Source organism: Macaca mulatta, chromosome 4 (assembly GCF_049350105.2).
Source record: "Macaca mulatta isolate MMU2019108-1 chromosome 4, T2T-MMU8v2.0, whole genome shotgun sequence".
Classification (NCBI taxonomy): domain Eukaryota; kingdom Metazoa; phylum Chordata; class Mammalia; order Primates; family Cercopithecidae; genus Macaca; species Macaca mulatta.
In genome coordinates this window covers 127,166,365-127,192,387 of record NC_133409.1, presented here as the reverse complement: position 1 = coordinate 127,192,387, position 26,023 = coordinate 127,166,365, and the positions used below count along the sequence as shown (strand labels likewise).

Genomic DNA, 26,023 nt, shown 5'->3' with positions numbered 1-26,023 from the left:
AAAGAAAAAGACTCACTCTACCTAAATCACTAGAGTCATATTCATTTCTTCACATTCAGTTTTTGTCTCCCTTATCACTTCCTAAGCAAAGGTCTTTTTGTAAAATAATTATGACTATTATCTCAAAATAAAATACATTTTCAAAACTTCAAACAATAACATGAGGCAATATGATTGTATGCTCCCCATATTTGAAGTATTTCAATGGACTTCTAGTGCCCTAAAAAGTCATATCCAAAATCCTGAACGTGTTTATAAGACTTTTTAAGGGTAGCCTCTGCCTCTCCAGCTTTTCTGTTTGCCACCCCTTAGGCCCATGCTCTCCACTCAGTCATGCGGGTCTTCTTTCTGTGTCATTACAGTGTACCATGAAGTTAGTGGTTCCTTTTTACAAATGTCTCCTAAACTCATCTCATTCTTTCATTCCCGTGCTTACTCTAATCCTCACTTCTCTCCCCTGAACCCATCCTTTTGCCCAGTCCACATTTACTGATTTTCACATCTTAGAATAAAGATGACTTCTCCGGGCATTCCTTTCCTGCTGTATTAGATTCTTTTGATATATGTTGCCATAATACTGTACATTTCTTGCTTCTAACACTTAGTAACACTTGCTATTGTTTTTGAAATGTCTGCCCCTATTTTCTTTGACAGATTATTAATCCCATGAGGTTAGAAATCAATTCTAGTTTTTCTCACCACAATATCATCACTGTCCAGCGTAGTGCTTGGCACAGAGCAGGAGATAAAGAAATACTTGTTGTATGAATATATAGGGATCAATATGAAGGTGATGAATTCTGTTTGAATGATCCTACTTTGGTTGACTTTTCTGAAATATAATTCTAATATTACGAGGTACTCCGTGTGTGCAGAGCACTGTCTATAAACAGCCAGTGTATTTTCATGTTAAATAGATGAAAGTATTTCATTCTTGAGATACTTTTGGGAGGCTGATATTATTATTCTGAATAGTTAATTTCAGTTTATAACTGAGGACTATTAAATTCTGACCTTAAATAACTTAATTCTGGTCCCTTAGCTATTAAGCAGTGATTGGGATCCAAATCAGATTCAGACAGTGTCTGTCTTACTTCAAAGCCTAAATGTGTTTCAATACCTCATTCTCTGTATTGCTGGTTCCTTTTTCTTGTTTAAATATTCTTTAACCTGGTCAAAAATTAGGCTGGGGAGTACTATTTATGATTTATATAATTTAATTCACTTCATTTCAAAAATATATTGAATATTCATGTTCTGCCAATCGCATTGCTGAATACACAGAATAAAACATAACCTCTTACCATTTAAAAGTCTTGATTATCTTAGTTTATTCGGGCTGCTAACAAAATGCCATAAACTGGGTGGCTTGCAAACAACAGACATTTATTGCTTACAGTTCTGGAGGCTGAGAAGTCCGAACTCGAGGTGCTGGCAGATGTGATATATGCTGAGGGCTTGTTTCCTGGTTCACAGATGGCGCTTTCTCACTGTGTCCTCACATGGTGGGAGGGACATGCAACTCTCTGGAGCTTTTTTGTACAAGGGCTCTGACCTCTTGATCTAACCACCTCCTAAAGGCCCTACCTGGTAATACTATCTATCACATTGGTAATTCAGTTTCAACATATGGATTTGAGGGGTAATCATAATCACAATCATTTAGACCACAGCAATGATATATTAGGGAAAAGAGAATTAAGGAAGAAAGAGATAAAAACTGAGAGGAGATAATTAGTATGGTGTCATCAGATAATCAGTGTTAAAAGATCTTGGAGAAAGGGGAGGTCTTTGATCATAAATGGCAAAAAAGGAAAGCTCCACGTCTTCCAATAGCAGTCATTTGGAGAAGGTGGCAAAAATAGCTTCAGGTTAAGATAATTCATAATAAGATACTTAGGAACCCAAAGTATATTATGGTACTAAAAAATAAACAACAGCATACCCTGGCTAGATTAGTAAGTACACGTAGGTAAGTAAGAAGGTGAAAAAAATTGGGAAGATGACTCTGGTTAGTAATGGCTTAAGTTTGGAAAAGGGGAGAGTCAGAAATTAAACTGGGAGGCTACCGACAGTTACTCAGCCATGAAGTCTTTGGTCCTGGATAAGGGCAGTGGTGTTATGTCTTACGGGCATGCAGACTCTGTGACTAACTAGAGATGGAATTAAATAATAAAATGGGATTTAAAAAGGTGTTTGGAAAATTGTTTTGGCTTACACTCTATAGAAATGGGTGTGCTGTGAACAGAAATGTGGAAATCAAATGATGAAACCTGGGTAAGTGCAAGGGTTGTCAAACTCAAGTGATTGCAAAGGGCACATAAGCAAATTACTGCTTGCTGTTTATCTATATTTGTCATTTTCTTACTTTCCATGTCGATGTCTTGTTTGTAGGTGCCAAATATTTTCTGATAATTATTCTTCAAAATTTTATGATTTTTAAGAATCAGTCAAGCAGTAGGCAGGCATAAAGCAGGCTGGGGGAAGGAGGAAAGAAGATGATGGGAGGCAAGGAGGAGCCAGTTGATATTCAGCTCAAGCCATTGGGAGATAGAAGTAGTCAGATCATCTGAGTTGCCAAGAGAAAGTAAAAATTCAGAGATATTCTCACTTTAGCTGTTGGTAAATAATTCATTTTTAAAAAGATTAACACTGTATGGTCCAAATAAAATATTTCCATATGCTTTAGGTAAACTTTGGGGAATGGTTAGTGATATCTGGTCAGGAAACAAAGGCCTTTGGTTAGGTTCTATGGCATTACTATTAATTCAGTTGTTTTCAGGCGTCACTCTTGATGGGACTCAATGAATTCCTATTTCACAACTCAAGAAAGCAAGAACAAAGGAAAACAAAACTATTTACATGCTTTTTTCTTGTTCTTTGAAGTTCTGAAATATATTGCAGTTTTGAGTGGCTTTCTAAGCCTTTGTATACAATCTCAAATGGACTATATTATACAACCTAAGTTACTCAGACATCTATTTTTTGATATTTTTATTATAAATTCAGTAATAGCTTTGATATGTATGTTTTGTGTTGATCTGCTGTATACATTTAGTGTGCTCCCTTTAAATGTCTGAAAATACAAATCCATGTTATACAAAGGATACTGTTTTGTAGAAATATTCAAGTAAAAACAAATTATAGCACATCATCTGGAAAAAATGTATTTATTAAGCAAACATTTCTTTCATAGAAAGTATTAAAAGACCAACTGGTTTGCATGTTAAAAGAAACGGCTTCCTTTTTATGTATTAATGGAAAATCTGAAAGACATACCTTTGAGGGTAGAAATACAATGACTTTAAGATCATTGATTTGAAAATCCTGTATCTCTCTTTCTGTTAAGTCCATATTTAAAAATGATAGTTTCACCATATGTCTTATTAGAATCTCTTGACTAATTTACACTAACTTTTAAAGATAGCTGAAACTATAGGGACATATGGTTGTTATGGGATGGAAGAAATTACTCCCTATTTTTATGCCCTTCCTTCAAATTTGGGATGGGTCAAAGAGAAAGATAAACAACAGTAATAATTATGCCGGTAGCAATGTCTCTTCATCTTTTCCATCGAGAAATGCCAAACTGCAGAGACAAATGCAAGTCTCTGAAAATTTCTTTGAAATTTTATCACAAAATGTGATATTTTACAATCTGCTGTATAATATAAATACTTTATTATTAACTAATTATTATCTTAAATGACTTACCATCAAAACAAAGTTTCCTACCCATCTCAGGGGGTTACAGAACAAGGTTTTTCTTGTAGTTGGAACACGGAGTCAAACATCCTGGGTTCAAGTTTGTCTTCACCACTTACAATCTTGAGCAAGCCACTGACACAATTGGGAATGAAATAGTATGTGCTACATACAGTTGTTCTCCCTTATATAATTAGGAAGAAAGCAGTACTTACTACATAGTAAGTGTTGTTCTGAAGTTTCAGTGTAGTGTCACATGCAAAACTTAGCCTAACGCCTAGAACAATATTAAACCCCCTGTATGGATCAGGTAATATTTTATGTGCATTTCAGGCAACTGAACCTTTATTACATATCATTTGCAGCTTCTTGGAAATTCCTACTATCTATCTTGGTATCATACTATTTTAAGAGTTCTGATGTATATACATGTGTGGGTTCAAATTGTATCATACTTTCACTGATTAATGAATATCTCATAGTAATCACTGAAGAGAAGTATTCAACATAGCATTTACCAAAGGATAGGGTAAAGCAATATTTTTAGTTTACTGCTGAAAATGTCTTTAGAAATATCTTCCTTTTGAGAGTAGAGTTGCACATATATATGAGAGTAAAATGGTTTTTGAGCAACCAGTTAGTATTTTCTATTGGTCAAAGGAAATCCTAGCTCAAGTACTTTCCTCAACTAAATCAGATTACTAATTATGCTTTTTTTAATATGTGGATTAATATACTCAAATTACTTATACCACCGCAAGAGGCATTCTAGATTGAAATCTAAAATTCTGTTTTCACTGGAATGGTCTTGTCAAGTGTACTTAAAAAAGAAAAGAGAAGAATATTATTATAATGCCTTGCATTGTTAATGAAAATTCAGTCTTAAATTCTGCTGAATTTGTCAACTATGGACCATTCTTCGTTCTTAAAAATGCATGGAATTACTCACCTCCTATAGCTCTTACCCCTTTGTGCTGACTATTTTCTCCCATGGAGACAGATATTAATTCAACCTTGAGTTTAAAAACTCTTACCAGCACCTTCCCTGCCAACCTATCAGAGAACAGCAAGATCTCAAGGTTACTGCCTATGTAATTGCAAAAGATCTTATTAAACATAATAAAAGTTAGCGTTTTCAGCATTCCTTTTGACTCACTGAAATAAATCAAGAGGTGAATATGTTAAACTGAGTTATTTTCAATGAAGGTGCAATTTGAGCATTCAAGATATGTACTTACTTTAATTCATTTACTCTTTTTTTATTTATTCAAGTCAATTCAATAAATATTTATTGAATAACAACCATGTTTTAGAAATTGTCCTAAGGAATATTCTGATTTATTAAAGATAATTTATGAAATATTTTGCCACCATTTTTCAATTTTTTGTTAACCCCCACGCATTCTACAAATTCCGTTTTTTTCAGACATCATCATGGTAAATATATCAAGCCAGTCCTGACAAAATCCTGGGTTAAATTCAGCCTATGTGCTGTTATTTTACACAAATCTTTTGCACATGCCTACATGCCCCTTTTGCTGGTATCACTCATGAAGGCTGTAAAGGGGCCTGTGTTTAACTTGTCTATCAAAAAGATACTTTTTCAATCTCAAACAGATGTGACTATCTGTAATTCAAGGAGTCATCAAAGCACCTTCTAGTGTGACTTTCTTTCCAAGGTGATTCTACAAGTGATTGCTATGACTGTCTTTCTTTCCAAGGTGATTCTGCAAGTGATTGCAAAGGACACATAAGCAAATTACTGCTTGCTGGTTTATCTATATTTGTCATTTTCTTACTTTCCATGTTGATGTCTTGTTTGTAGGTGCCAAGTATTTTCTGGTAATTATTCTTTAAAATTTTATGATTTTTAAAAATTGATCATCTATAAAGTCTTATAGCATTATTTTTGAAATAGAAATGAGCATGCTTGCAAAAATATTCAAATGCTATAAAAGGATATATGACTCAAAGTAAGTCTCCTTCCTACCCTGACTTCTTGCCTCCCAGTTCTTTGCTCCCCAAAGCAACTACCATTACTAGCTTCTTGTTTTTGGTTTCAGAGATAATCCATACATTTATGAATATATAGGTATCTTTATTTTTATCTCTGTCTGTCTCTTTTCAATATATAAAGGGATAGGTGTAAGTAGATAGATAGATGATAGATAGCTACATGCATGCATGAACTATACAAATATATTTATTTCTCCCTTTTTTCCTCCCCTATAGGTTCGGTCACATTTTCTCCTTGACCTTTTCTAAGCTTGGCAGTATATTTTAAAAGGCCTAATCTTTAAAAAATGTATATATTAGTATTGTTGCAAAAATAATAGTTTCATAAAATGTTTGATTTGCTTTAGGTTCCTTTCTTATCAAGTTTTACACATACATAAATTTCAAACAATAAGAATAATATTTTAAATATACATCCTGGTATAGTTTTGATTTTCTAAATTTACTGCTGAGTTTTACAACCATCTACTCATTGTAATTAGATGAGTGCTTATATCATTTTCTGTTTTACTCACAGTCAGCCTCTGGAAGTATGCTATGACTATCGTAATACTTCATGGGTGTTTCTAAATACCCCTCATAATTTTGTGCATATTCATTGCTTATGATTTGCTATGCTTAAAATTTTCTATTTTAAACCACCTATCCATACTTTTGGTTGAAAACATAATAGCACTAAAATCAGAAAAGAAAAAAATTGATACATGTTAACTTTTATTATTATCAATAAATTCATGATAAGAGGTAAAACTAAATTAAATTTTAAAAATGCATTTAAAAATGGTTTAAAAAATGCTACATGAAAGCAAACTGCTATATGATAATCAGTGGTTTTATTCTGAAGGCAACTTTTTTTATTGCTTCAGAAGGAGATAAACTTTATATCCTTCAGATCGGGCAAATGGTGGATAGGAGGCAGGACTAACTTGCAGCTCCCACTCGAATGGACAGAGCAGTGGGTGGAGACTCACATTATGAACTTTTGCTCCAAGAACTACCACAGGAACATACCAGTAAAACCAAAAGAATTCACAGACCCTTTGAAAGAAGCTTGTTGCTGCAAACTCCGAGAGACAGCTGAAAAGCTGTGAGTGCCCAAAATGTGAGAGGGGGATAGTCCACCTCTGAGCACACATCCTCACCTCAATTCATTTCAGCTCTAGGTAAGGTTAAATTTTTCTAGGTAACATTAAATCGCTCTTGAGAAGGATTTAACCTTGAACTGAAACAAATTTAGAGAGCTGAAAGGAATATCAAAGCAGAAGCCGCAGCAGGAAGAGCCCTGTAGGCACTTCTGGCCCCTAAGGAAGCCCAGGGAACCCATTTCTGACTTTATTTCAAGGGTATCTTTCGGGAGGGCTGTCAGTGGACTTGGGGAAAGACCACAGGGAGAAGAAAACATCTGGCTTTTTGTAATTTTGTAATAACTTCAACAGAGTGCAATTTTTCCAGGGCAGAATGGGGAGGTTGGGGTGAACGGAGAGAACACAGAAGCCATTGTGGGGAGGGGGGAAGCCTGAAATCCTGCTTGTTTTCTCAGCAGGGAGGCTTGTAGCCTGGGGCAAGTTCCCAGCCCCACTCACTGACTGGCTGCCTGGATATAAACTCAGTGCTGTTGAGGGAGCACGGCAGTTCACCTCACTCCCCTGCTACCTCCACTGGAGCAGGTGCTGGTATCCATGGCTGAGGGACCTGAAAATTGATCACATCGCAGGACTCTTTGCAGGCACTTCCCAGTACCAGCCCAGAGCCTGGTAGCTCCACTGGGTGGCTAGACATAGAAATAACAATCACTGCAGTCCAGTTTTCAGGAAGCCCCATTCTTAGGGGAAGAGGGAGAGCACCACACCAAAGGAATACGTTGTTGGACAAAAGAACCCAGATCTTTTCTCTGTCATAATCTACCCAAATGAGAAGGAGCCAGAAAAACAATTCCTGTGCTATGACAAAACAAAGTTCTTGAACACCCCCAAAAGATGACACTAGCTCTCCAGCAATGGATCTAAACCAAGACGAAATATCTGAATTGCCAGAAAAAGAATTCAGAAGGTCAATTTTTAAGCTACTCAAGGAGGCACCAGAGAAAGGTGAATACCAACTTAAAGAAATTAAAAAAAAAAAAAGTTATAGGATATGTATGGAAAAATCTCCAGAGAAATAGGTAGCATAAAAAACAATCACAACTTCTAGCAATGAAGGACACACTTAGAGACATGCAGAATACCTGGAAAATCTCAACAATAGAATCAAACAAATAGAAGAAAGAACTTCAGAGCTCAAAGACAAGGCTTTGAATTAACACAAAGAAAAAAGATTTTTTTTTTTTTTTTTTTTTTTTTTAATGAATGAAGCCTCCAAGAAGTTTGGGATAGCCTCCAAGAATAATTGGTGTTCCTGAGGAAGAAGAGAAATCTAAAAGTTTGTAAAACATATTTGAAGGAATAAATAAGGAAAACTTCTTGGAGGTGCTAGAGATCTAAACATTCAAATACGAGAAGCTCAAAGCACATCTGGGAAATTCATTACAAAAAGATCATTGCCTAGGCACATAGTCATCAGGTTATCTAAAGTCAAGAAGAATGAAAGAATCTTAAGAGCTATGAGGCAAAAGCATCAGGTAACCTACAAAGGAAAACCTAGCAGATAAACGGCAGATTTGTCAGCAGAGACCCTACAAGATAGAAGGGATTGGGGTTCTATCTTCAGCCTCCTTAAACAAAATCATTGTCAGCCAAGAATTTTGTATCCAGTGGCTAAGTTTCATAAATAAAGGAAAGATAGTCTTTCAAGACTAACAAATTCTGAGACAATTCGCCACTACCAAGCCAGCACTACAAGAACTACTAAAAGAAGCTCTAAATCCTGAAACAAAACCTCAAAATGCACCAAAATAGGACTTTCTTAGAGCATAAATCTCACAGGACTTATAAAACAATAACACAACAACAACAACAACAAAACACAAGGTATTCAGGCAATAACTAGCATGATGAATAGAATAATACCTCATCTCTCAATACTAACACTGAGTGTAAATGGCCTAAATGCTCTACTTAAAAGATACAGAATGGGAGAATGGATAAAAATTCACCAACCAAATATCTGCAATCTTCAAGAGACTCACGTTACAGATAAGGACTTACATAAACTTAAGGTAAAGGAGTAGAAAAAGATATTCTATGTAAATGGACACCAAAAGCAAGCAGGAGTAGCTATTCTTAAATCAGACAAAACAAACTTTAAAGCAATAACAGTAAAACAAAAAGACAAAGGGAGACATTATATAAAGATAAAAGGTCTAGGGCAACAGGAAAATATCATAGTCCTAAATATATATGCACCTAACCCTGGAGCTTCCAAATTTATGAAACAGTTATTACTAAACCTAAGAAATGAGATACACAGAAAACAATAGTGGGAGACTTCAGTACTCTACTGAAAGAACTAGACAGGTCATCAAGACGGAAAGTCAACAATGAAACAATGGACTTACACTATACCCTAGACAAGCAAACTTAACAGATGTTTACAGAACATCCCACCAACAACTGCAGAATACACATTCTATTCATCTGCACATGGAACATTCTTCAAGATAGATCATATACTAGGTCATTAAATAAGTCTCAACAAATTTAAGAAAATCGAAATTATATCAAGTGTAGCGCTCTCTCAGACCAGAGTGGAATAAAACTGAAAATCAACTTCAAAAGGAACTCTCAAAACCATGCAAATACATGGAAATCAAGTAACGTGCTCCTGAATGATCTCTGGGTCAACAATGAAATCAAGATGGAAATTTAAAAATTCTTTGAACTGAATGATAATAGTAACACAGCCTATCAAAATCTCTGGGATACAGCAAAAGTGGTGCTAAGAGGAAAGTTCATAGCCTTAAATGCCTACATCAAGAAGTCTGAAAGAGCACAAATAGACAATCTAAGATTACACCTCAAGGAACCAGTGAAACAAGAACAAACCAAACCCAAACCTAACAGAAGAAAAGAAATAACAAATATCTGAGCAGAACTGAATGAAATTGAAACAAAAAACACATAAAATAAATGAAACAAAAGCTGTTTCTTTGAAAAGATAAAATTATAAAACAGTAGTAAGATTAACCAAAAAAAGAAGAGAGAAGATCCAAAGCTAAATTAGAAACAAAATGGAAGATATTAAAACTGATACCACGGAAATATGAAAGATTATTCAAAGGTACTATGAACACCTTTACATACACAAACTAGAAAACCTAGAGGAGATGGATAAGTTCCTGGAAATATACAAGCTCCTAGATTAAACCAGGAAGGAATCAAATCTCTGAACAGAACAATAACACGCAGTGAGATTGAAGTAATAATATAAAAATTGCCAATAAAGAAAGTCCAGAACCAGATGGATTCACAACTGAATTCCATTAGAAAGTGAAAGAATAATTGGTACCAATCCTGTTGATACTATTCCAAAAGATAGAGGGAATCCTCCCTAAATCATTTTATGAAGCCAGTATCATCCTAATACCAAAACCAGGAAAGGACCTAACTAGAAAATAAGACTAAAGACCAATGTCCCTGATGAACATAGATGCAAAAATCCTCATTGAAATTCTAGCTAACCGAATACAACAGCATATCAAAAAGATAATCCATTATGATCAAGCAGGTTTTATAGTAGGGATGAAGGAATGGTTTAACATATGCAAATCAATAAATGTGATGCACCACATAAACAGAATTAAAGAGAAAAATCACATGATCATCTCAATAGATGCAGAAAAAGCATTTGACAAAATTCAGCATCCTTTATGATTAAAACCCTCAACAAAATCAGCATAGAAGGGACATATCTTAGGGTAATAAAAGCTATCGATGACAAATGCACAGTCAACATTATACTAAATGGGGAAAAGTTGAAGGCATTCCCCCTGAGAACTGAAGCAAGGTGAGGATGCCAACTTTTACCACTTCTATTCAAGATAGTACCATAAGTTTTAGCCAGAGCAATTAGACAAGAGAACAAAATAACATGCGTTACAGTTGGCAAAGAGGAAATCAAACTGTCACTGTTTGCCAGTGATAGGATTGTATACTTAGAAAACCCTAAAGATTCATCTTAAAAGCTCCTAGAACTGATCAATGAATTCAGTAAAGTTTCAGGATACAAAATCAGGGTACACAAATCAGTAACACTGCTATACACCAACACAACCAAGCTGAGAATCACATTAAGAATTCAACCCCTTTTACAACAGCTGCAAAAAAAAAAAAACAAAAACAAAAACAAAAACCACCATTTAGGAATATACGTAACCAAGGAGGTGACATACTTCTACAAGGAAAACCTCAAAACACTGCTGAAAGAAATCATAGACAACACAAATGGAAAAACATCTCATGCTCATGGATCTGTAAAATCAATATTGTGAAAATGACAATACTGCAAAAGCAATCTACAAATTCAATGCAATTCCCATCAAAATACCCTCATCATTCTTCATTCTTCACAGAACTAGAAAAAAAAATTCTTAAATTCCTGTGATACCATAAAAAAGCCCACATAGCCAAAGCAAGACTAAGCAAAAATAAATAAATCTGGAGGTATCACATTACCTGACTTCAAACTATACTACAAGGCTATAGTCAACAAAACAGCATGGTACTGTTGTAAAAGTAAGCATATAGACCAAGGGAACAGAACAAAGAACCCAGAAATAAAGCTAAATACTTACAGCCAACTGTTCTTCAACAAAGCAAACAAAAACACAAAATGGGGAAAGGTCACCCTATTCAAGGAATGGTGCTAAAATAACTGGCAAGCCACATGTAGAAGAATCATATTGGATCATCATTTCTCACCTTATAGAAAAATCAACTAAGATGGATCAAAGACTTAAATATAAGACCTGAAAGCATAAAAATTCTAGAAGATAACATTGGAAAAACCCTCTAGACATTGGCTTATGCAAAGACTTCATGACCAAGAACCCCAAAGCAAATGCAACATAAACAAAGATAAATATGTGAGACTTAATTAAACTAAAAAACTATTACACAGCAAGAGAAATAATCAGCAGATTGAACAGACAACCCACAGAGTGGGAGAAAATCTTCACAAACTATGCATGTGACAAATGAGGAATATCTAGAATCTACAAGGAACTCAAACAAATCTGCAAGAAGAAAACAAATAATCCCATCCAAAAGTGGGCTAAGGACATTAATTAACATTTCTCAAAAGAAGATACACAAATGGCCAACAAACATTGGAAAAAATGTTCAACATCACTAATTATCAGGAAACTGCAAATCAAAACCACAATGTGATACCACCTTACTCCTGCAATTAAAAAGTAAAAAAAAATAGATGTTGGTGTGGATGTGGTGAAAAGGGAACATTTTTACAATGCTGGTGGGAATGTAAACTAGTACAAGCACTATGGAAAACAGTGTGGAGATTCCTTAAAAAACTCAAAGTAGTCCTACCATTTGATCCAGCAATCTGACTGCTGAGTGTCTACCCAGAAGAAAAGGAGTCATATACGAAAAAGACACTTGCACATGCATGTTTGCGGCAGCACAATTCACAATTGCAAAAGTATGGACCAGCCCAAATGTCCATGAACCAGCAAGTGGATAAAGGAAATTTGCTATATATAATGGAATACTACTCAGCCATAAATAGGAATGAAATAATGGCATTCACAGCAACCTGGATGGGATTGGAGACCATTATTTTAAGTGAAGTAATTCAGGAATGGAAAACCAAACATCATATGTTCTCACTCAGAGAACACAAAGGCATAAGAATGATACAGTGGACTTTAGGAGCTTCGGGGGAAGAGTAGAAGGGTGAGGGTTAAAATACTACAGATTGGGTACAGTGCACACTGCTCAGGCGATGGGTGCACCATAATCTCAGAAATCACCACAGGGAAACTTATTCATGTAACCAAACACCACATGTTTCTCAAAAACCTATTGAAATAAAAAAATAAAATATATCATTCAAATTCAAAAAAAGTGATAAATGTGTTTTACACACAAAACAACACAAAATAGAACAAACAACAACCTATGTGAGCTACTTGGAAACTTCAATCCCTTTTCTCCCCTGATTAGTTAGCGTTCATCCTGCTTACCAACAGTGTTAACAGTATTTCCCCCCAGTAATGCTCCTGTTTCCCTGAGCTGAGTACAATCAAATGACAATATGTCTCCACCAAATTCCAATAATCCAGATTATCCAAACATTTGAAGACCACTCGGAATTTTTACTCTCTGTATTTACAGCGTCCACCTACCTTGAACAAAAACAGGATACTAATATGGAAAAGGAAAATGATGCTAGTTTTGCTGTCTATACAATAGTCGTTTATAAATGTATAATTTGTCATCCAAAATTTTCAAATGATGATTATAAAGTGCTGATGCTGTAAGAAAGACTCCATATTCCAATTAATTAATGCTTGTATTTTTATAATTTGACCTACACAAAAGCATTATTTGAGCTGGTTATCTAATACAGAAACATAGTGCCTATTCTGTAAAGTAGAAGATACTTACCCTAGTCAGAGTACAAAGTGAAGCACTCAAAACTAAGTTTATAATTAAAAGGTGAGTGGGTGTGGAGAAGCAAGGCTTTCACTACCAAAGACCCTTATTTTCCAATGACAATGTTGCACTTTTAGAGGCATGCAGACATACGAATTAGAAATGTGCAAGCCAAGGTTTTGGAACTGTAGTCAAGTGACAGAGAACAGAGCTGTGGGTGAGAATTTTCCAATAGTGTTTGCAGAATTAAATTGTACTACATCAGTATAGTTAGTATAATCCTGAGTTTATTCCCTTCTCTCTTATTATCTTATGAGTTCCTCAGCCTACTTATTCAATTTTTACTGTTGTGGCTTGAACAGAGAATCTGGGTTTTAATCACTTCTAGTTCTCAACTCCTAGAGATTCAGAGTAGAGACTTTTCATTTAAAAGAATAATCAATCAGGCCAAGTTCAAGTCCTTCAAATGCTACATTAGTTGTATTACATTGGACTATTTAATCAATTCTCTAAACTTCTGCTTAGTCACCTGTGGCACAAATATAGTAATATCAAATGCATTGTGTTGCTGAAGAGTGTGTGTGTGTGTGTGTGTGTAGTAGTAGTAGTAGTAGTAGTAGTAGTAGTAGTAGTAGTAGTAGCAGCAGCAGGTAAAGTGCTTGGCATAGTACCAGGCATATTCTCTAAGATGCTTGCCACCATTTTATTCCAGTGGCATTTTAGAATGGTAGTTACCCTTTTTATTGTTGTTATTGTTATTCCATAATCTTTATTAAGTCAAATGGAAAGCAATTAACATGTCCACCTCGATTTTATATAGATTTTAGTAGATTTAGGGATGTCAACTGTTACTTAATCAGAAAATGATAATACCTGAACCATGAGAATATGAAACATAACTAATGCAGAGATATTCAAACTATTACTCTAGGTTAAAATTTAAATATATATTTGTATTTTTCAGTTACTACATCTCTTTTGTTTGAGGTTGATATTTTTTTTTTAAATTTATTTATTATTATTATACTTTAAGTTGTAGGGCACATGTGCATAACGTGCAGGTTTGTTACATATGTATACTTGTGCCATGTTGCTGTGCTGCACCCATCAACTCGTCATTTACATCAGGTATAACTCCCAATGCAATCCCTCCCCCCTTCCCCCTCCCCATGATAGGCCCCGGTGTGTGATGTTCCCCTTCTTGAGTCCGAGTGATCTCATTGTTCAGTTCCCACCTATGAGTGAGAACATGCGGTGTTTGGTTTTCTGTTCTTGTGATAGTTTGCTAAGAATGATGGATTCCAGCTGCATCCAAGTCCCTACAAAGGACTCAAACTCATCCTTTTTTATGGCTGCATAGTATTCCATGGTGTATATGTGCCACATTTTCTTAATCCAATCTGTCACTGATGGACATTTGGGTTGATTCCAAGTCTTTGCTATTGTGAATAGTGCTGCAATAAACATACGTGTGCATGTGTCTTTATAGCAGCATAATTTATAATCCTTTGGGTTTATACCCAGTAATGGGATGGCTGGGTCATATGGTACTTCTACTTCTAGATCCTTGAGGAATCGCCATACTGTTTTCCATAATGGTTGAACTAGTTTACAATCCCACCAACAGTGTAAAAGTGTTCCTATTTCTCCACATCCTCTCCAGCACCTGTTGTTTCCTGACTTTTTAATGATTGCCATTCTAACTGGTGTGAGATGGTATCTCATTGTGGTTTTGATTTGCATTTCTCTGATGGCCAGTGATGATGAGCATTTTTTCATGTGTCTGTTGGCTGTATGAATGTCTTCTTTTGAGAAATGTCTGTTCATATCCTTTGCCCACTTTTTGATGGGGTTGTTTGTTTTTTTCTTGTAAATTTGTTTGAGTTCTTTGTAGGTTCTGGATATTAGCCCTTTGTCAGATGAGTAGATTGCAAAAATTTTCTCCCATTCTGTAGGTTGCCTGTTCACTCTGATGGTAGTTTCTTTTGCTGTGCAGACGCTCTTTAGTTTAATGAGATCCCATTTGTCAATTTTGGCTTTTGCTGCCGTTGCTTTTGGTGTTTTAGACATGAAGTCTTTGCCCATGCCTATGTCCTGAATGGTACTACCTAGGTTTTCCTCTATGATTTTTATGGTATTAGGTCTAACATTTAAGTCTCTAATCCATCTTGAATTAATTTTCGTATAAGGAGTAAGGAAAGGATCCAGTTTCAGCTTTCTACTTATGGCTAGCCAATTTTCCCAGCACCATTTATTAAATAGGGAATCCTTTCTCCATTTCTTGTTTCTCTCAGGTTTGTCAAAGATCAGATGGCTGTAGATGTGTGGTATTATTTCTGAGGACTCTGTTCTGTTCCATTGGTCTATATCTCTGTTTTGGTACCAGTACCATGCTGGTTTGGTTACTGTAGCCTTGTAGTAGAGTTTGAAGTCAGGTAGCGTGATGCCTCCAGCTTTGTTCTTTTGACTTAGGATTGTCTTGGAGATGCGGGCTCTTTTTTGGTTCCATATGAACTTTAAAGCAGTTTTTTCCAATTCTGTGAAGAAACTCATTGGTAGCTTGATGGGGATGGCATTGAATCTATAAATAACCTTGGGCAGTATGGCCATTTTCACGATATTGATTCTTCCTATCCATGAGCATGGTATGTTCTTCCATTTGTTTGTGTCCTCTTTTATTTCACTGAGCAGTGGTTTGTAGTTCTCCTTGAAGAGGTCCTTTACATCCCTTGTAAGTTGGATTCCTAGGTATTTTATTCTCTTTGAAGCAACTGTGAATGGAAGTTCATTCATGATTTGGCTCTCTGTTTGTCTGTTACTGGTGTATAAGAATGCTTGTGATTTTTGCACATTAATTTTGTATCCTGAGACTTTGCTGAAGTTGCTTATCAGCTTAAGGAGATTTTGGGCTGAGACAATGGGGTTTTCTAAATATACAATCATGTCATCTGCAAACAGGGACAATTTGACTTCTTCTTTTCCTAACTGAATACCCTTGATTTCTTTCTCTTGCCTGATTGCCCTAGCCAGAACTTCCAAAACTGTGTTGAATAAGAGTGGTGAGAGAGGGCATCCCTGTCTTGTGCCAGTTTTGAAAGGGAATGCTTCCAGTTTTTGCCCATTCAGTATGATATTGGCTGTGGGTTTGTCATAAATAGCTCTTATTATTTTGAGGTACGTTCCATCAATACCGAATTTATTGAGCGTTTTTAGCATGAAGGGCTGTTGAATTTTGTCTAAAGCCTTTTCTGCATCAATTGAGATAATCATGTGGTTCTTGTCTTTGGTTCTGTTTATATGCTGGATTATGTTTATTGATTTGCGAATGTTGAACCAGCCTTGCATCCCAGGGATGAAGCCCACTTGATCATGGTGGATAAGCTTTTTGATGTGTTGCTGAATCCGGTTTGCCAGTATTTTATTGAGGATTTTTGCATCGATGTTCATCAGGGATATTGGTCTAAAATTCTCTTTTTTTGTTGTGTCTCTGGCAGGCTTTGGTATCAGGATGATGTTGGCCTCATAAAATGAGTTAGGGAGGATTCCCTCTTTTTCTATTGATTGGAATAGTTTCAGAAGGAATGGTACCAACTCCTCCTTGTACCTCTGGTAGAATTCAGCTGTGAATCCATCTGGTCCTGGACTTTTTTTGGTTGGTAGGCTATTAATTGTTGCCTCAATTTCAGAGCCTGCTATTGGTCTATTCAGGGATTCAACTTCTTCCTGGTTTAGTCTTGGAAGAGTGTAAGTGTCCAGGAAATTATCCATTTCTTCTAGATTTTCCAGTTTATTTGCGTAGAGGTGTTTATAGTATTCTCTGATGGTAGTTTGTATTTCTGTGGGGTCGGTGGTGATATCCCCTTTATCATTTTTAATTGCGTCGATTTGATTCTTCTCTCTTTTCTTCTTTATTAGTCTGGCTAGTGGTCTGTCAATTTTGTTGATCTTTTCAAAAAACCAACTCCTGGATTCATTGATTTTTTGTGTCTCTATCTCCTTCAGTTCTGCTCTGATCTTAGTTATTTCTTGCCTTCTGCTAGCTTTCGAATGTGTTTGCTCTTGCTTCTCTAGTTCTTTTAATTGCGATGTTAGAGTGTCAATTTTAGATCTTTCCTGCTTTCTCTTGTGGGCATTTAGTGCTATAAATTTCCCTCTACACACTGCTTTAAATGTGTCCCAGAGATTCTGGTATGTTGTATCTTTGTTCTCATTGGTTTCAAAGAACATCTTTATTTCTGCCTTCATTTTGTTATGTACCCCGTAGTCATTCAGGAGCAGGTTGTTCAGTTTCCATGTAGTTGAGCGGTTTTGATTGAGTTTCTTAGTTCTGAGTTCTAGTTTGATTGCACTGTGGTCTGAGAGACAGTTTGTTATAATTTCTGTTCTTGTACATTTGCTGAGGAGTGCTTTACTTCCAATTACGTGGTCAATTTTGGAGTAAGTGTGATGTGGTGCTGAGAAGAATGTATATTCTGGTGATTTGGGGTGGAGAGTTCTATAGATGTCTATTAGGTCTGCTTGCTGCAGAGATGAGTTCAATTCCTGGATATCCTTGTTAACTTTCTGTCTCGTTGATCTGTCTAATGTTGACAGTGGAGTGTTGAAGTCTCCCATTATTATTGTATGGTAGTCTAAGTCTCTTTGTAAGTCTCTAAGGACTTGCTTTATGAATCTGGGTGCTCCTGTATTGGGTGTATATATATTTAGGATAGTTAGCTCTTCCTGTTGAATTGATCCCTTTACCATTATGTAATGGCCTTCTTTGTCTCTTTTGATCTTTGATGGTTTAAAGTCTGTTTTATCAGAGACTAGTATTGCAACCCCTGCTTTTTTTTGTTCTCCATTTGCTTGGTAAATCTTCCTCCATCCCTTTATTTTGAGCCTATGTATGTCTCTGCATGTGAGATGGGTCTCCTGAATACAGCAGACTGAGGGATCTTGACTCTTTATCCAGTTTGCCAGTCTGTGTCTTTTAATTGGAGCATTTAGTCCATTTACATTTAAGGTTAATATTGTTATGTGTGAACTTGATCCTGCCATTATGATATTAACTGGTTATTTTGCTCGTTAGTTGATGCAGTTTCTTCCTAGCCTCAATGGTCTTTACATTTTGGCATGTTTTTGCAATGGCTGGTACCGGTTGTTCCTTTCCATGTTTAGTGCTTCCTTCAGGGTCTCTTGTAAGGCAGGCCTAGTGGTGACAAAATCTCTAAGCATTTGCTTATCTGTAAAGGATTTAATTTCTCCTTCACTTATGAAACTTAGTTTGGCTGGATATGAAATTCTGGGTTGAAAATTCTTTTCTTTAAGAATGTTGAATATTGGCCCCCACTCTCTTCTGGCTTGTAGAGTTTCTGCTGAGAGATCTGCTGTTAGTCTGATGGGCTTCCCTTTGTGGGTAACCCGACCTTTCTCTCTGGCTGCCCTTAAGATTTTTTCCTTCATTTCAACTTTGGTGAATCTGGCAATTATGTGTCTTGGAGTTGCTCTTCTCGAGGAGTATCTTTGTGGCATTCTCTGTATTTCCTGGATTTGAATGTTGGCCTGCCCTACTAGGTTGGGGAAGTTCTCCTGGATGATATCCTGAAGAGTGTTTTCCAACTTGGTTCCATTTTCCCCCTCACTTTCAGGCACCCCAATCAGACGTAGATTTGGTCTTTTTACATAATCCCATACTTCTTGCAGGCTTTGTTCATTTCTTTTTCTTCTTTTTTCTTTTGGTTTCTCTTCTCGCTTCATTTCATTCATTTGATCCTCAATCGCTGATACTCTTTCTTCCAGTTGATCGAGTCGGTTACTGAAGCTTGTGCATTTGTCATGTATTTCTCGTGTCATGGTTTTCATCTCTTTCATTTCGTTTATGACCTTCTCTGCATTAATTACTCTAGCCATCAATTCTTCCACTTTTTTTTCAAGATTTTTAGTTTCTTTGCACTGGGTACGTAATTCCTCCTTTAGCTCTGAGAAATTTGATGGACTGAAGCCTTCTTCTCTCATCTTGTCAAAGTCATTCTCCGTCCAGCTTTGATCCGTTGCTGGCGATGAGCTGCGCTCCTTTGCCGGGGGAGATGCGCTCTTATTTTTTGAATTTCCAGCTTTTCTGCCCTGCTTTTTCCCCATCTTTGTGCTTTTATGTGCCTCTGGTCTTTGATGATGGTGATGTACTGATGGGGTTTTGGTGTAGGTGTCCTTCCTGTTTGATAGTTTTCCTTCTAACAGTCAGGACCCTCAGCTGTAGGTCTGTTGGAGATTGCTTGAGGTCCACTCCAGACCCTGTTTGCCTGGGTATCAGCAGCAGAGGCTGCAGAAGATAGAATATTTCTGAACAGCGAGTGTACCTGTCTGATTCTTGCTTTGGAAGCTTCCTCTCAGGGGTGTACTCCTCCCTGTGAGGTGTGGGGTGTCAGACTGCCCCTAGTGGGGGATGTCTCCCAGTTAGGCTACTCAGGGGTCAGGGACCCACTTGAGCAGGGAGTCTGTCCCTTCTCAGATCTCAACCTCCGTGTTGGGAGATCCACTGCTCTCTTCAAAGCTGTCAGACAGAGTCGTTTGCATCTGCAGAGGTGTCTGCTGCGTTTGTTTAGTTTACTGTGCCCTGTCCCCAGAGGTGGAGTCTACAGAGACAAGCAGGTTTCCTTGAGCTGCTGTGAGCTCCACCCAGTTCGAGCTTCCCAGCAGCTTTGTTTACCTACTTAAGCCTCAGCAATGGCGGGCGCCCCTCCCCCAGCCTCGCTGCTGCCTTGCCGGTAGATCACAGACTGCTGTGCTAGCAATGAGGGAGGCTCCGTGGGTGTGGGACCCTCCCGGCCAGGTGTGGGATATGATCTCCTGGTGTGCCTGTTTGCTTAAAGCGCAGTATTGGGGTGGGAGTTACCCGATTTTCCAGGTGTTGTGTGTCTCAGTTCCCCTGGCTAGGAAAAGGGACTCCCTTCCCCCTTGCGCTTCCCAGGTGAGGCAATGCCTTGCCCTGCTTCAGCTCTCGCTGGTCGGGCTGCAGCAGCTGACCAGCACCGATCGTTCGGCACTCCCCAGTGAGATGAACCCAGTACCTCAGTTGAAAATGCAGAAATCACCGGTCTTCTGTGTCACTCGCGCTGGGAGTTGGAGACTGGAGCTGCTCCTATTCGGCCATCTTGCTCCGCCCCTTGAGGTTGATATTGTTTCCATGATGTATGTATGTAATGTATCAAATTATCTATGCATGCATATGTTTCCATAGAGCTTCAAAATGTCTTAGGTATTCAAGAATTTTTAAATCCAAATTTATTTCTTGTAGCCTCATGGGATTTTTTTGTTTCAAGACATTTCCATTTTTTTTTTAACTTTTACAAAATATTGTCAATATATTGGCTTGTTCTGTGGTAATACAAATTTACTAACCCCAAAGAGAAACAGAATTATATGTAAAGCTTGAGAAACTTTCCTTATCTAGAATCTATAGTCTGAATGCAGAAGTTCTTTTATTTATAAGAAATGGCCAGTAAAACAGATGGACTATATCACGTAGTATAACATCATTTACTGGCATGTATGAGACTTAAATTATTTTGTTAATGCAAATTATTTTTGAGTTAACTAATTTTTAGTCTGCGTAATCTTGAAAATATTTCGATGTGTTTAGATTTAATTAGGGAATATGTATTTTTCATCATTGGTTTTAATTTTAAAAAAATATTAAAAGAGGCTAATATACTTCTAGGGGGAGATAGAAAAGGAGAGAGTTAGAAGGAAGAGGAAGAGAGAAAGAAAAAGATGAGGGAAAGAAGAGAAGAAAGGAAAAAAGGGGAGGAAGGGAGAAGCAAGGAGAGAAAAGAATCACCAATTTGTGGTTAAAATTAAAAATATTTATTCTTGAAATACCTAGAATGCAATTGATCTAAAAAAATTCTTTGTTCATATTCAATTAGAGCTGGACATCTGCTTCCAAATGATTGTATAAAAAATAGTGGTTATTCTGAACAGTACTGTAAAGAGAGAGAGAGAGAGAGAAAAAAAAAAAAAAAAAAAAAAAAAAAACTCTTATTCCAAAGGTAACAGATCAGAAACCTCTCCTCAAAGGTCATAATTATGAGAGGTACTAACAGTCTGAATGATGAGTTCCAAGTGACTGAGTTGGTTCAGAAACCTCTCAGAACTCTACTTTGTGGTAAAAGGAAAGAGTGAAAAAGTCACAGGCCACAGGCAGCAGATTTCCATCTTTGCTAAATGGGCTTTCCTCACTCATTAGAGACTGACATAAAATAAAACATCTAACAAAGACTGGGGCACTCCATCTACAGTTGTATATAAAAGAGAGAACCAATGAAAAAACTACATGTACAGTGTGATATCAGATGATCAAATAACAATTGCATTAAATGGACTGAGAAAAGCTAAGTCACGATAATTATCTGAACTTGGATACAATTCAGATAACGTCTGGAATATGGATCCATATTGTAAAAATGTCAAAGTTTATAAACCAAGGAAAATGTAAATGTGAGTAATACTTAAGTAAAAATTTATAAGCTTTTTTAAAGCACTCAAATACATTGCTATGTTAGATATTTGTCATTGCTCTAATAAATTAAGTGGAAAAATATCATGGTAGCTATTTCATTTTACAAGATAAGCTAAATGCTCAAAGAGGTTGAATCAAACAGATCGAAAGTAGTAAACAAGGGATTAGAATCCAGTCTACTGAATCTCAGATAAGTGCTCCTTTTTTTTGTTTTGTTTTTTACTAATATATAATCATTGTACATATTTATGAGGTACATGTGATATTTTGTATTGTGCATACAATGCACAATGATCAGATTATTTAGGATATTCATCACCTCAAACATTACTATTTATTTGTTTTGGATACCTGTAAAATCTTCTCTTTTAGCTATTTTGAAACATATAATAAATTATTGTTAACTATAATCACCCTATTATACTCTCTTTAATTACAGAGCAATTGCACTCTGTTGTAATTGTTTTCTGTATACTCTCCATCCACAGGATTTCACTTCCTGGTTCCACTGTGTAGAAACTGGAATTTCTATTGAGGTTTTAGCCAACATGCTGCACCTGCCCTTGTGCTAAAGTCTCAAAAAAATAAAATAAAAATAAAAATAAAGGAAAGTGGAAAACTTATCCTCTTGCCAGTTACTTCTTTTAATTTTTAATTCCCTCCACAGTCTGACTGCTTTACTTATTATTTTCTGTTTTTCCTTCTTTTTTAACTTTTATTTTAAGTTCAGGGGTACATGTGCAGGATCTGCAGGTTTATAATATAAGTAAACTTGTGTCATGGGGGTTTGTTGTACAGATTATTTCATCACCTATGTATTAAAGCTAGTATCCACTTGTTATTTTTCCTGATCCTCTCCCTCGTCTCACCCTCCCCTCTCCAAAAGGCCCCAGTGTGTGTTCCCCTCTATGTGTCCATGTGTTCTCATCATTTAGCTCCTACCTATAAATGAGAATATGTGGTATTTGGTTTTCTGTTCCTGAGTTAGTTTGCTTAGTATAATGACCTCCTCCAGTTCCATCCATGTTCCTATAAAGGATATGATCTTGGATTTTCTTCTGACTGCATAGTATTTCATGGTGTATACGTACCACATTTTTTAAATCCAGTCTATCATAGATAGACATTTAGGTTCACTCCATGTCTTTGCTATTGTGAATAGTGCTGCAATGAACATATGTGTGCTTATGTCTTTGTAATGGAATGATTTCTATTCCTTTGGGTACGTACTCAGTAATGAGATTGCTGAGTTGAATGATATTTCTGTCTTTAGGTCTTTGAGGAATTGCCACACTGTCTTCCACAATGGCTGAACTAATACACTCCCACCAACAGTGGATAAGTTTTCCTTTTTCTCCATAACCTTGCCAGTGTCTGTTATCTTTTGACTTTTTAATAATAGTCATTCTCACTGGTGTTAAGTGATATCTCATTGTGGTTTTGATTTGCATTTCTCTAATGATTATTGAGGACGAGTTTTTTTTAACATGATCGTTGGATGCATGTATGTCATCTTTTGAAAGGTGCCTGTTCATTTTTTGCCCAATTTTTAATGGGGTTATTTGTTTATTCTTGTAAATTTGTTTATTTATTTATTTATTTATTCTTTTTTAAATTATACTTTAAATTCTGGAGTACATGTGCAGAACATACAGTTTTCTTACATAGGTATACATGTGCCATGGTGGTTTGCTGCACCTATCAACCCGTCACCTACACTAGGTATTTTTCCTTATGCTATTCCTCCCCTAGCTCCCAACCCTGCAATAGGCCCCAGTCTGTGATATTCCCCTCTCTGTGTCCATGTGTTCTCCTTGTTCAACTCTCACTTATGAGTGAGAACATGTGGTGTTTGGTTTTCTGTTCTTGTGTTAGTGTGCTGAGAATGATGGTTTCCAGCTTCATCCATGTCCCTGCAAAGGACATGAACTCATTCTTTTTATGACTGCATAGTATTCTAAGGTGTATATGTGCCACATTTTCTTTATCCAGTCTATCACTGATGGACATTTGGGTTCCAAGTTTTTACTATTGCGAATAGTGCCACAATAAACATACATGTGCATGTGTCTTTATAGTAGAACAATTTATAATCCTTTGGGTATGTATCCACTAATGGGATTGCTGGGTCAAATAGTATTTCTAGTTAGATCCTTGAGGAGATGCCACACTGTCTTCCACAATGGTTGAACTAACTTACACTCCCACCAACAGTGTAAAAGCATTCCTATTTCTCCAAATCCTCTCCAGCATTTGTTGTTTCCTGACTTTTTAATGACCGCCATTCTAACTGGCATGAGATGGTATCTCACTGTGGTTTTGATTTGCATTTCTCTAATGACCAGTGATGATGAGCATTTTTTCATATGTCTGTCGGCTGCATAAATGTCTTCTTTTGAGAAGTGTCTGTTCATATCCTTTGCCCACTTTTTGATTTTTTTTTTTTTTTTTTTTTGTAAATTTGTTTAAGTTCTTTGTAGATTCTGGATATTAGCCCTTTGTCAGATGGATAGATTGCAAAAATTTTCTCCCATTCTGTAGGTTGCTTGTTCACGATGATAGTTTATTTTGCTATGCAGAAGCCCTTTAGTTTAATTAGATCCCATTTGTCAATTTTTGACTTTTGCTGCCATTGCTTTTGGTGTTTTAGTCATGAAGTCTTTGCCCAAGCCTATGTCCTGAATTGTATTGCCTAGGTTTTCTTCTAGGATTTTTATGGTTTTAGGTCTTACATTTACGTCTTTAATCCACCTTGAGTTGATTTTTGTACAAGGTGTAAGGAAGAGATCCAGTTTCAATTTTCTGCATATGGCTAGCCAGTTTTCCCAACACTATTTATTAAGTAGGGAATCTTCTTCCCGTTGCTTGTTTGTGTCAGGTTTGTCAAAGATCAGATGGTGGTAGATGTGTGGTGTTATTTCTGAGGCCTCTATTCTGTTCCATTGGTCTATCTATCTGTTTTGGTACCAGTACCATGCTGTTTTGGTTACTGCAGCCTTGTAGTGTAGGTTGAAGTCAGGTAGTGTGATGCCTCCAGCTTTGTTCTTTCTGCTTAGGATTGTCTTGGCTATGCGGGCTCTTTTTTGGTTCCACATGAAGTTTAAAGTAATTCCAGTTCTGTGAAGAAAGTTAGTGGTAACTTGATAGGAATAACATTGAATCTATAAATTACTTTGGGCAATATAGCCATTTTCATCATATTGATTCTTCCTATCCATGAGCATGGAATGTTTTTCCATCTGTTTGTGCCCTCTCTTAATTCCTTGAGCAGTGGTTTGTAGTTCTCCTTGAAGAGGTCCTTCACATCCCTTGTAAGTTGTATTCCTAGGTATTTTATTCTCTTAGTAGCAATTGTGAATGGGAGTTCACTCATGATTTGGCTGTCTGTTTGTTATTGCTGTATAAGAATGCTTGTGATTTTTGCACATCGATTTTGTATCCTGAGACTTTCCTGAAGTTGCTTATCAGCTTAAGGAGATTTCGGGCTGAAACAATGGGGCTTTCTAAATATACAATCATGTCATCTGCAAATAGAGACAATTTGACTTCCTCTCTTTCTATTTGAATACGCTTTATTGCTTTCTCTTGTCTGATTTCCCTGGCCAGAACCTCCAATATTACGTTGAATAGGAGTGGTGAGAGAGGGCATCCTTGTCTTGTTCTGGTTTTCAAATGGAATGCTTCTAGGTTTTGGCCATTCAGTATGATATTGACTATAGGTTTGCTATAAATAGCTCTTATTATTTTGAGACACATTCCATCAATACCTAGTTTATTGAGAGTTTTTACTATGAAGGGATGTTGAATTTTGTCAAAAGCCTTTTCTGCATCTATTGAGATAATCATGTGGTTTTTGTCACTGGTTCTGTTTATATGATGGTTTACATTTATTGATTTGCTTATGTTGAACCAGCCTTGCATCCCAGGTATGAAGCCGACTTGATTGTGGTGTATAATCTTTTTGATGTGATGCTGGATTCGATTTGGCAGTATTTTATTGAGGATTTTCCCATCCATGTTCATGAGGGATACTGGCCTGAAATTTTCCTTTTTTGTTGTGTCTCCCAGGTTTTGCTATCAGTATGATACTCACCTCATAACATTAGGGAGGATATCTGCTTTTTCTATTGTTTGGAATAGTTTCAGAAGGAATGGTACCAGCTCCTCTTTGTACGTCTGGTAGAATTTGGCTGTGAATCCATCCGGTCCTGGACTTTTTTTGGTTGATAGGATATTAATTACTGCCTCAATT

At 36.6% G+C, this 26,023-nt stretch overlaps 1 long non-coding RNA gene across 2 annotated transcripts in view; it reads right to left on the bottom strand.

The window, feature by feature from the left end:
* The window catches only part of LOC144340667 (uncharacterized), a 43,932-nt gene extending 23,523 nt beyond the window's left edge, over nucleotides 1-20,409 (bottom strand). For both annotated transcript variants that reach the window (XR_013416912.1, XR_013416913.1), the window contains exon 1: nucleotides 20,321-20,409. This is a non-coding gene — a long non-coding RNA (uncharacterized LOC144340667). The remainder of the gene's footprint in view (nucleotides 1-20,320) is intronic.
* Nucleotides 20,410-26,023: the final 5,614 nt, after the last annotated feature.